General features: G+C 39.3%; 1 protein-coding gene across 13 annotated transcripts in view; it reads right to left on the reverse strand.

Annotated features, from left to right (window-relative positions):
• The window catches only part of caska (calcium/calmodulin-dependent serine protein kinase a), a 159796-nt gene that overhangs the window by 65704 nt on the left and 80548 nt on the right, over positions 1-13544 (reverse strand). The window lies entirely within an intron of this gene.

Below are 13544 nucleotides of genomic sequence, written 5' to 3' on the forward strand. Positions count from 1 at the left end.
AGGACCATTAGGAATTATGGTTTTCTCAACTTATTGAGGCTGGCTGCAAAAAAAGAAGGCAAGAAACATCTAAGATTAGTCAGTCAAGAGCTTAGAAACAACACTTCTAAACCCGAAGTGCAGCTTAGTTTTTGAATTCTTGACAAACACCTCTGACTGTTCTACGGTCATGAAAACAATTTTTTTTAAAAAAAGAAAAGAAAAGGAAAATCCATAAGAGAAATACTGCAGCTAAAAGTAGGTTTTTACTTTTGAATCAACTCCTTATTTTTCTGTTGTTGCTACTATTTCTATATCTGAGATTCATCTCAAACCTTAAAGCTCCTACCCACAGTTGTATTGCTTTGTCCTTTTGGAGGTCTCTGCTGTATTCCTCTCCACGCATTTCATTTGTCTGCTCTGTTATCTATTCTGATGTTTCAGGTTTCTTTAACTTTGACATCAATAACTGTTTACATTATGTAAATACAGCACTTTTGCTATTTGCCATTTACTTATTTCTGTTTGATACCACAAACTTTGGAATTGATCTAATACTAAGTAAAGCTTATATAGGGGAGAGCAGCGTGTCATGACTTATGATAATAATTTGCTAATTCTGAACACATTTTAATGATCACTGTGATTTTCACTTTCCATAAAAATTAACTAATAATAATTAGTTAATACAGCAAAACCCACCGTTAAGCTTTTCATGTATTGTGAAAAAGGATTTTTTGGAGACCTGGAATGTAAATGTGCCCGTCTCTAAAGCACAGGCCAGGTCAGCTTCTGCTGTTTAAATGTGCTACTGACTATAAATAAAACAGACTTAACAGTCAAAACAGAAAGACTCAGATATTTTTCGTAGTTTATTTTTGAGGTATATTAAATAATAAAAAATGTATATGATAAATAAAGGTTTTAAAGGTAGTACAGTAGATAGTATTTCATTGCAACAAAGAAATATCCTTTCAGGTGTAAACTGAAAGTACAAGTCATTACAAATACAAATTACTTAATAGTGGTAAAATGGTAAAATCACTCTTCTCTCTTTCTGATTCACATGCTGTGACGTGACATCATGGTGTTGCACTCGTGCATGCATGAAAATGTCTGTAGTGAGGTCCTCATGTGCAACAACAAGCGATCAGTGTTTGATGCCTGTGTGTGAAAAGTCTTTTTCAGTATTTGTGTGTCCATTGATTCTGAGGGTTTAGACTGTGCACTATTGTTTGTGCTGATGTTGTGTGAGAGTGTGTTGAGGGAGTTTTCAAGAAGACAATGTTCTGTGAAGTGTGGCTCCTGCAGATGTGTATCCCCTGGCCCCCAGGGGCCGCAGTAGCTATTCAGACTGAAGCAGGCAGCAGAGAGTATCAGATACCCTCCAGTGTGCTCTCCCCCAAATACTCACAGACAGACAGGCACAGGCCAGAGGAAAAAAATAAATAAGTAAATAAATCAACGCCAAAGAAACATAGCCAGGAGAGAAGGAATTCACAGTGAGTCGGGGGTGGTTGGAAGAAGAGGAAAATAACAAGTGGAGATGTGCTAAGCTCAGCTGCAGGCCATTTTTGGAGCTTTTTGCTAGCCGGAAAATAAGTGAAGGTTTTCATGTAACTGGTGACTACACCTGCTGAGATATCGCTTTTGAATTGTTAAATACTTTCTTCTACTTTATAGCTGGACACCTCACACATCTTATTTAAGCTTGCAAAGGCAAGGGCTCCTTGACACATGAGTGCTAACTGGGGTCTTTCACATCTCTAAAACTCTATAAGGGGAAACAGACAGAGAAGTAGCAGAAAACAAAAGCAAAACAACCCAGTGTGGTTTAAATATAGCATGAACAGGAATTCTTGTTCTTGTTAGGTTAAAAGTGTTGTGTTGAGGAAGGCCTTCACACTGCAAAAATTCAAAATCTTAACATTTCAGTGAGATAGATGAACTTTTAGGACAGTGCATCTTGGATCTGGAGAATTTTCACTTGCTCAATTGGCAGATTTTTCTTTCACTTATTTCAAGCAAAAATATCTTTTAGTAAGTGAAAAAAATGTGCCAATGGAACAAATGAAAATTCTCCATATCCAAGATGCACTGTCTAAAACAAGTTCAAACATCTCACTGAAATGTTACTCTGTAGCTGATTGTGTCTTATTTTAAGTGTCATAAGATTTTTTTTGGACTAGAAATTAGACAAATGTACTTGGTAAGATTTTGAATTTTTGCCATGCATAAAAGATGCACTCAGCCCGTTACTAACAGTACCACCCAGCCTTACATATTCCTGTTTTGTCGCTCATACTTGGGACATTCACAACATTGAATTTTAAGAGATTTCCCATTTCAATTACCTTTAAGGCACACACACTAACATTAGCCGTTTAACTAGTAGCAATTACATGATAGCCACATTAGCTGTAGTGGCTCGCAGACTATAGTTAGAAAAAATGAGCAATTATTGCAGGCTATATGGGACAGAAGTCGTATGGCTGACGTGTAAACTTGTAAACTTTAGCCAACCTCTGTAATAAAACACATTCCATGATGACATAACATGATGGTCAGGACTTGTGGTCTGGTGTAATATTATGGCTGGAGGTTATTTTCGTTTTCCCGTGTATTCGTTTGTGTTTGTTATCAATTAACAGTTGAAATATATTAGCAAGAAGGGGAGCTGAAATAAATGAAGTCACACTTACTTACCCCCATTAACCCGTGGCAGCCCACTGATTGCCAATGTTATTCACATCACTCTCCCAATCATTCAGCTTCATTAGAAACGCCAGAGGTTTGCATTAGGGAGTATCAACAAAAGACCTCTGCGTGTTTTGCATCTGTATACACTTTCTGTTTACACAAGGGTGTGTGCATTGTTTGTGGGTCTCCTCAGACATTGTATTATTTCCTGTGGTTTTCCTCTGCTGCTGCTGAGGACTGTGACTGTGGTTTCTTATGCCTTTTGTGGGGCTCATGCAACATGCACTCGGACACAAAAGTGCATTACTGCCAGCAGCTTCAGGAGGTGTTCTGCTGCTAATGTCTGAAAAGTTGCGAGCTGTAGTAAAGATTGCAGGGGTTTGTTTTATTTAGGGGTTTTTTTTGCAAGTCTTTAGGTTTTCGAATGCGCACCTCATACAGGAATTGCATGAAACAGTCAAAGTTCAAATGAAGCAGCTCCTATGTACTGCCATTAATACAACACCTGATGTTCCTTATATTTTAATCAGCTGTAAGGCTTAACATAAGGTGAACTTTGCAAACTAGCAGCAACCTGCAATCGTTTTATTGTCGCACTAATTTTTAATTTCTGCTGTTACTCAATTTGTGTCTATACATGTGAGAGGACGAAGGGACAGGGGAAAGAGAAAAATATTTTATTCCTGGTTGACTACACAATCTTGGACTGATTCCCACTTTGTTGAAGTTGAAGGAAACCAGCGTTGTTTTTATACATATATATGGACTGGTTGATTTAACTGATCTCCCAGCACGTTTCACGGGGGTAGGGGAAACTAAAGTCATCTCTGTTTAGATTAGACAAACAAACAAATGTAGCTGCAAATTCATAAGAAAACCTGACAAGCACTGGGCTACTCAGAGGTGTTATTTTGCCATCATACACAGACACATTAAAAGCAGCAGTGCACGTGCCATGCATATTACTGTGCACGTTTGTGCTCAACTGTGAAACTGCAATGACTGAGTTTCATGGTCGACACCTCAAGGCCCATTGAAAGCCATTAACAAAGCCATTCACTCCACCCATCAACACACAAACAGCACTAACGACGCTGCTAATAGTCCTCCAAGTGTACCACGAAGAGGTCCGAGAGGAGAACGACCGTTTTACCTTGTAAAAACAGCTGACATTCATTTCCCCACTGACAAGCAGTCAGTGGGGAAATGAGTCTCCTATCAATCACACTTCCCCATTCAAATGTAGAAAGTGGTATTTGCTTCAAAGCCACCCCAAATAAAGCCGAGAATAGGGTCTAACATGTAAGCACAGTGACAGACAGATATCTGTATCACCTCAGTCTGTCTTCCAGTAAACAGGCTGAAACTAGCAACCAGTAAGCTGAGATATTTACAAAACTGTGCGTCACTGACATTTTAAGATGTTTAAATGTAATAATCAGAATCAGAATAATAAAACATTTAAAGTATTAGTGATTGCCTTGAATATATAAATGGTACGATGCCATAGCAGGAAATACAAACCTGTCCTTTGAAAAGTAGCAGCCATCGCTGCCTCTAGTTTTGCTGCATTAAGAGTCGAGGTGCAAATGACCAGAAAACCCCAATAAACAATATATATCATCAGATTATCACAATAAGGGCTGGGCCATATCATACCGTTCATGGTAATACTGGTATAATGTTGGGCAATGATAAGAAAATGAAATATCACGATAGAATATGGGTAAAACATGCATGCGCAGTGTTTTTGTTTTCATACGCACATGGAGGAAAAAGCATGGCGGCAACAGAGAATGAGAAGGGCGAAAGTGGATCGTTGAATGAAAAAGATGAACCAGAATTGGTTTTTAAAAATGCTGCAACTTCAGTGGTGTGGAACTGGTTTAGCTTTCGTCCCTCAGATACAGAACAAAGCACTATTTTTGGTAGCGCATGCTAGCGGGCCATCGTTATTAACGTGTTTTTTGGAAAATAGCACACTTAAAATCAATCCTTTGATTTTTCTGAAAATCGACAGTGCCCCTTATAATCCAGTGTGCCTTATGTTTGAATTCTGGTTGTGTTTACTGACCTCGAAACTAATTTATGTGGAACAAGGCGCTCGAAAATCTGTCAAATGTTTTAGTACGACTTTGCTAAGCTACAAAGCTGCACCGCTTGATGGACTGTTGGAGCATTACGGCTATCGTAGGCAGGAGCCTCGCGGAGTGATACGTACTGTGCTTCAACGTAATATTACCGTATTCTGTGTGTATAACCTTTTTTTAAGTTTGTGGATATTATACGTGGTTATGCTGAGGATATCGTTATCACAAATTTTCAAATGTATATCGTGATAAATATTTTTGGTCATATCGCCCTGCTCTAATCACAATACTTCATTCACAATCAGTGTATCCAGTGTTTGACACACTTCAGTTGAGCTGATTTAATAGAAGTTTGCTCACCTAAAGCTATCTTAGCATTGTGGTGTTTGTGCTGTTGTTTATAGTATTCCCAGAATATTTTATTTACTTAATAAAATATCGCTATTCGGTGTCTCCGTGCAGCACCATACTTTATCACTTTTTACCAGAGCTTCAGTAAAAACAGCTTTAATGTGGGTCTAGCGATATTACACATGCTTTTGTCAGATGTGTGTTGCCGACTACGTACTAAACAGTTGACTGAATGACTACATTTAATCTAATGGATAGAGTTACATGCAGATAATAGCGCAGCAACATTTAAAGACACATTCACTGTTCCTATATTTTGTATTCTGAACAGACTCATCTTTACTTTCAAGATTGTCCAACATGCTGCTTTCTTTCTGCAGATATTACCCACAGGTATACATTCGAGACTTACAACACAGTAAGAAAAACTGACCTATCACAGACCACCAGAAGCTCAACAAGGGACAAGCACAAACAGAGTCTGACCGAGCACAAATTTAACTAGAAGGCTTGAAGCGTGAAGTTTGTGCAGTGTTTTCTTGCAGACACACAATGTTATATGCAAGACATGGACACTATAAAATTTACAGAGGGAACACTTCCTGTTCCTTACATTCAGAAGATCTGACTGCAGATCTCACCTTAGCGCACCTGGAGAATGAAGAAATACTATTGCTGCAAACGAAGGTATAGGTCTGTGTCGGCACCACACTCTCTTTCCTCAGGTTTACATCAAAGTGTTGCTGTGTTTATGGTTTCCTCAGACGGCTCAACACAGAGCCCGGATATGCTTTGCAGATTCAACATTCAGCATGACTTTACTTCAGAACAGCTGGCTGTATAGCACAGACACCAGATATATGAACAGTCCCACAACACAAAAGTTCACCTTCAATCTTGTGCTGGCTTCTCTCTTCATCTCTCAACTTCTGCTTTCAAAGCTGACGCAGATAAACTCATCCTGCCTTGCTGTTTGCGGTGCATTTGCATGCACACAATCTGTAGCAGTGAGAGAGGCCAAAGACAAACACACAGATCCACAAAAATAGACATACAAGCGTGCTTGTGCTGCTGTCACTGGTGGAGGTCTGTGGTGAAGCAAGTGGGAAGATGAATACACAGCCATCATGGTGATTTATGAACAAGAGGATTGCGATGAATTCAGTGACTTTTATGCATGGAAAGCTGTGGCACGTTCACACTGTTCCATATTCAACAAGCACAGTTTTGTTGCCGAAGCTCTGCATGTGTATGCTCTATTTTGTTTGTGTCCCCTGTAAAGGGCATACGTCTCAGCAGTACATCTAATGAGCTGGAGACAGGGGCTCAGAGTCACTGTTAGATACTGATAACAGAAGTATCTAACAGTGGGACAATGTCAAAGCTGCATTTTTACCTCACTGTTCTAACACAAGGTGCCTTTTTAATATTTACTATTCATTTACTAACCATAAAGGAGAGTGGCTGGCAAGCTTCCCTCATGATCCCAGCAGTCCACTAAGCTTGACTTAATAAAACTAAATCATCAGACTGACTAACAGGTTTGGTCTGAGTTAACTCCCTCACCAGACCAAGCATAGAGGTTTAGCCATATGCTGTAAGTTATGTAATGTATCTCTGTAACTCTGATGAAAACAGCCTCAGGGAGTTAACTGAACTGTGAGGAAGTTCTAGGAATTAAAAAAAGAACCAGGCAAATGTGATAACTTGATATAAATTTACCAATTTAGCTGCTAACTCAACACTTATATTCAATAAGATAAGCAAGTTAAATCACTTGCAGGTTTGAGTCAGTTTATCGTGATTTTCTCGCTGGTATAGCTTGGAGCGTGGATAAGAGTCTGGCCTGTTCCAAAAATAGCCCGGCTCTAATGACAGTTGCATTATGCTAGAATTTTTTTTCAGTGACAGGATTAAAAACTTCTCAAACGTTCTCTAAACAGATTTAATAAAGGTAAAAGGTCAACACTTTTAGGGCCCCTCTAAATTCTAAGACTTAAGGGTCCAAGACTAAAATGAGGACAATTTCATACATTCGTGTCTGAGTCATAACACCGCTCAGAACTATAACAGTCTATTTCGTTACCGTATGGATTTTGGACTGCTTCGTTGCAGGGCTCAACTTTAGATGTCCAGCTGGTCCTTGGTTTCAAGTTTCAAGAGTTATTATAGTTTAATATTTTATAATTCGTTTTTATTTTTATTTCATTTTTGACTTTTAACTGTAAATTCAGTTTAGCTTCAGTTAGTGTCCAGAGTGAGCTTTCTTGTTTCAGTTTAGTTTTATTAGATTTAGTGTTAATTTTTTATTAATTATTAATTTATTAATTATTTTATGGAGGGCACATGTCAGATTCAAAGATTTAAGAAAATCAGTAAAAATATTACAATAAAACACATGAATAATGTTTTGAAAGCAGTTGCAGTCTTATTGACATCCAGAGTCTGAATAAACATGTCCATCAATGCCTCGTCGGGCAGTTTTTTTTTTGGTACCAAACAAGCCCATGTATTTTAGTTCACATGTAAGATTTCTGTATAAGTATCGTTAGTAATCATGTGACCATTAGCTGTTGGCTCACTGTGTATAGACACTGCTGTTGCTCCTGGGACCCATTGAAACTGCAGCTTCTGTCAGTTACAGCAGTTTCTTTCACATACATATCGGATCATCAACGACAGTGATGCCTAGTCAAGGGTCAGTCGTTGATTGAAGTTGATTGGGGCTTTTTGAGCTCTTTGTCTGGCAGTTAAAACAAGCCAGACATCATTAACATTTCAGTGCCTTTCTGCCTGCACCTGGTGGGCGTGCCATTTTAACACCTCCCCTTGTCATCCACGTTAAGGACCACAATTTACACACTACATGATTGACTACTTTTCTGCTGAACAGAGATTGTAAATGAACTCCTATTGGTTAGGTCAAGTATGGGGTATTTCAGAAGTTTACTGGAACCCACCCAGTTGAACTATATAAATGAGAGCAGATAAGCTCCTGTTATTTACCAAGCTGCCAATCGCAACATACTGTACTACAGCAGACATGGCACAAATCAGCAAGGAGGAATCCCAGGAGACTCATCTCATGAGGGCAATGAGACAAGTACACGATTTCAAGCAATATCTCGCCAGCCTGGGCATTAAAGTTTCAGTGAGAACTGCAAGGGTTCACTACAAGGAGAGACAACCCTGCCGCGAAAGTCGGTAAGTAATCAAAGGACTGGATTACTGAATGGTAGCCTGCAGAAAATAACTTTTGCTTTTCTGTTTGTCTAATGTTTTCTTGTTTCTTATTAATATTTTACAGCAATATCTTGGCTGCCATTGATGAGATAACAAAAAGCAATGACAAGATGACTGCGCAAGACATTCAGCTAAAAATTGAGGAAGATCTGGGAGTTTCACTGAGCCTCTCCAGTGTACGCCACGCTCGACGACTCCTTGGGAGAAAAACTCCCTTCTCCCAAATGACGGAAGAGATCAACAATGACCCAAGATTACAACGAGTTCTCCAGAGGATCGAGTCTGGGGAGATTTGGGATGATAGCACAGAAGTTCCACAGCAAGACGATCGACCACAGCCGGGACGTGTCATCAAACTTCACATCTGGGGGATGATTTCACAGCATGATGCATGTCCTAAAACCATCTTACATGAAATCCTGGACAAACGCCGCTCTCAGAAACCCAACCAAGTTGCTGCTGCACGGCTGGGCCTTGATGAGGGCTTCTTTGAGGAGATGGATCTAAACCCCACTGCTGCTGCAGAGCCGTCAGCTTTAAAGCACATCAAGCTTGTTGTAATTGCAGTTGCGAAGGACAACTGAGAGCAGAGTGGAAAATTAGTTTCCACCAATTCCTATTTAGATGTACAATGTTCCCCTTCTATATACAGTGTGATATTGTTTTTGTTTTACTGTTGTGTAATGAAACTAAATCTGAAATCGACTGAAATTTAAAACATTGTGCAGAACACTGAACTTAAAATTGAAGAAGATTTCACCGAGTCTGTCCAGCACACATCATGCCTGCTGTCTACTTGGCAGGAAGACCCCCGTCTCCGAATTGGTGGAAGAGATCAGCAAGGTTACAACAAGACGCGCGACCATATCTGGGGGATGATTTTACAACACGATGCACGTCCTGAAGCCATCTCAAAGTTATCCTGTACACCTGCTGTCTTCCTAAATCTGTGAAAAAATGTTGGTGCTGCACAGCTGGGCTTGAATGATGGCTCCTTTTTGCTGCAGAGTAATCAACTCTAAAGCACATTAAGTCTGTTGTAATTGCAGTTGTGAAGGGCAACTGAGGGGAGAGGAAATTAATTTTCCATTAATGTTCCCCCTCTATATGTATAGTGTGATATTGTGCTAGCTTTAGTATTGTGTAATCAAAGTATTTCAAAATCTGAAATGCATCCGTTTTGAAATCTGACAAATAAAACTTTATAAAGACAAACTGATTTTTGCTTTGTCTGTTCCACAATAATGACTTGACTAGTTTAGTCCACGGGTTTTGCTCTTTCAATCCAGGGATTAATAATCTGGCTAATTTTAGATTCAAATATTAACAGATGTTCCATTTAAAACAGCGATGACTAAATATAGTTTTAGTGCAGGGGAACTAGCTGACAACCTGGCAACAGCTGCCTAAAGCAAAGTGAAGCTGACATTAGGAATTACCCAACAGAACGCCACGTGAAACGCCACACATCATCACAGCAGTGCTCATTTTAAGCTCTCGTAGTAGAGGATGTTTATTTTTATGTCTATTATGTAATGCAGCAACACGACTGGAGAAAATTGACTTTTTCATGTATAGGTGAACATTTTCTGGTTGTCTATACAAATACCAGCATTTAACCCAACAAGTGACTATTTAGGAAGCATGTAAACCAGGTTTTGTTCAGAGCTACAGTTCACAGGCTTCCCATTAAATGCATTAAATTGTGATCAGAATTACTGTTTGGAGTAGCAGCTGTGAGGCTGTTCTCACTGAAAGCATGTCTGCTCAAATTTGTGTATCAGAGGCAGATTTCTAGAGAACTAAACTCATTAGTCACATGAAAGTAAAGATAATTAATGCAATTAAATAACATTACGTGCGTGTATTTTTAGTTTTTTGTTGTTTTTTTTTAGCTCGGAGGCACTGGTGACAACAACTGCATCAATTCATTAAAAAAAGAAAAAACAATCTGTCAAACTTGAGAAAAAGCTCCAGTCTGACCTCATCACAGTCGAAGGCAAAAACGAGACATTACAGCTGGGAAATTTGAATCTTAAAGGGGCTGTAACTCAGTCATCAACCATCCCATAGTTACTGCATCACATAACAAACTAGTTATTTGTAATTCATGTGTCACATTTAAAAGTCAACTACAACTCAGTAAAATCACCAAGTTTATTGATCACTAGTAACTGCAGTTAATTTGTTTCTGTGTTGATAACTTGATCATAGCAAGTCTGTGCTGATGCAGCTGATTACAAGTCAACATCCTGCAGTTAAATAGATGGAGCCATTTTAGAGTGATGAGCTAGACTTGTCTATTTTAATCAGATGTCTGTGGTGGCTGCGACCTCCTCGTGTTGGTTTTGAGACATACAGTTTTGTTATTCACACATTAATACCAAAACAAACTATGAGACAAAAAAGTGGTAAATCCTGACAAATGACAAGCTGGAGGTAACATTTAACACTCTTAAATAAAAATAAAGGACCAATGATCAATGACTTTTATCTGACTGGTTAGTATTGACGTGGATTTGATTGTTAAGCTTTATTTGTAAACTGTTAAGCTACAGCAGCATGCATGCATGTTTAATATATACCTGAACTCTCAACTTATCTTTCAGTTCCAGGAAATTCTCCGCCTTTACTGTGAGACATTTTACATGAGACTACAAATAGGTGAAACAACAAGCAGGAGGAAGTGAGTTCCATTTGTTGTTTCAGTTTGAGCGGTCTGGGTCACTGTGTTACATTTAAACAGCGTTATACAGATATACACATTATACAAGGCCAAAAAACAACAAGCCTTGAATTTAAATGCGTCCGCAGACAAACATGCTGATCACCAGCACAGTGTCGGTAACACCTACTCTGTACTCTCCATACGAGAAAACTTGTTGACACAGAGGCTGCGATACACATACCAACATGGTATTTAACCAAGTTTTTACCACAGAAATGAAGTGCAGTAATTAAAACTTTTTAAGATGCTGCACATCAGATGGAAAATTATCAACAACAACAACAACGACAAAAGTGAAATTAAAAGCTAACTCTGACATCTGAAACATCATGGCAGGATCTGAGCAACCATTTTTATGCTCCTCAGATTAAATGCTCAATGATGTCGATGAGTAATAATGTAAATATAAAATGAAAAGGACTTTGACAGGATTTTGGATAATAATGGGGTTCATTGAACTCCAGAAATAAAACAGTCAGTAGAATATATAACTACTCTGTCACAAATACAACCAGATCACAGAGAAGGACGTAAAAGTAGTAGGGGGGTAGTTGTAGCTCAACTGGAAGGTTGGTGGTTTGATTCCATGCCAAATATGCTAACCCCAAGTTGCTCTCCTATGCACTGGATGGGTGTGGATGTTAGACAGAAAGTACTATGTACTTATGTTGGTGTGAATGGCTGAATAAGGGATATTGTATAAAGTGCTCAGGTAGAGTAGTAGTAGTAGTAGTAACCACTCTATTTAGCATTATAAAATACAGTTTTTAGGCAATGATTTCACTCTGTTCTAAATTGCTGAAATGTGTGGACAGTATATAAAAAAGGCTGTAATTCAGTGAATGGCACTGAAACACATACTATCACTGCAAACAGGCAGCTTTATCATCTCGTTATGCCCCTCCAAACTCACAGGCTGGTATCGCTCACATCAAGACAATAAGACTAAGCCGGTGATTCAGCAGGGATCCATGTAGGGGCGCCGCAGAGTGAAGACAGAGATATGACTATATAGACTATGATGACTAATACCAAGGCACAATGCTGAAGAGAGAGATAGTAATACAACAGCTGGGAGCTGACTGTGACAAAATATGCATATGGGCCTTGTCCAACTCAGTAAAGTACTTATATTAAAGTGTTCTAATTAAGCTCTGTGAATATCTCGTAAAAGCATTAACCTCACTAACTGCAGAGGGGATTTTAGTGCTTTTACACTAAAGAAAAATGTGAAGCAGGGTATGTGAATGCAAAACAGTTTTTCTTTTCTTTTTTCCCTAAGCTGACACAATAGCTACTTACTGCTTGCAGCACACACAAATACCAAAGACTGACGTGCAATCAAACAACTGACACACTGACGCAAGCGATTACATTGACCTTTTCACACAGGCACGCACATAATCAAATAGCTGCAGACGGTGTTAGAGAGATACTGACGGGAAACGTAAGAGAAGGTATTACATATCAATCGCACGGCATATCACGACATCTAGATTTACCACTGCACTGCACAAACTATAGAGGAGCTGCCAGTCCACTGTTTACTGCCATGTATCACACAGCAGGCTGGAGCCAGAGCTTCGTTAGGAACACTCAGCACTACGAGTTGCTTCACTTTGTATACATGACATCTGATTAAAGCGTTTTATATCCCACACCAAGTCTGACTGTGATCCCGGTGGAGGAGCCTTGATGCTGATTTGTCCTCATCTAGCAGCGTGATGACATCTAAAGTACATGATCAGTTTCCCTTACTGTAGTCACAGTATAGTTACAGTTGTGTCATTACTTGTGCTACAAGGTTCCTCAGTTATCTGCACAATAAGTGGGAGAGAGAGAGAAAAAAAATCATGCATGCCTTTTCCACGCTGTGCACATGTAACGTAGTCAGCTGATTTCAGTTTGTGTTCAGGGAGGAGGAAAATAGTGAAGCAATGAAAAACTGAGAATGCGACAGTAAGTGCAGACTATGTCCAGGCCAGAAACAACTGCTGATAATACATCAGCCTGTTGCAAGCAACTGCACAGACAGCTAACGCAAAGCTAGCAGTAAACAACCCAGAGTGATGTTAAAAGTATGACCCCCACGGCCAGCAGTAAGAGCCTCTTTACAATAGGGAGTGTGTCAGAGAGTGCAGCCAAAGGGGCATACTGGTCACTGCATGTCGGGACATGTTACAGAATAACTCAACCCTCATGTAACTAATTGAAACAGTAATAGCATTAGCTTTCTCTGCTTAAGCACATTAAGAGTCACTGAATCAGTGTGACACTGGTCCAACCACACCCACTAGCAACTCTATTGTTTCTCATTTCCACACAACGACAGGGAACTGAGAGAGTACAGAAGACTACTTTAGATGCAAAAGGCATCATAAGCAGAATGATACACTGATCTACTTTCGATCACACATTCCTCACTCATTCATCACTCATGTCAGACCAGTTCT

This window comes from Copadichromis virginalis, linkage group LG16 (genome assembly GCF_057382275.1).
Source record: "Copadichromis virginalis isolate Kocher_CV1m ecotype Utaka linkage group LG16, C_Virginalis_male_GT1.1, whole genome shotgun sequence".
Classification (NCBI taxonomy): domain Eukaryota; kingdom Metazoa; phylum Chordata; class Actinopteri; order Cichliformes; family Cichlidae; genus Copadichromis; species Copadichromis virginalis.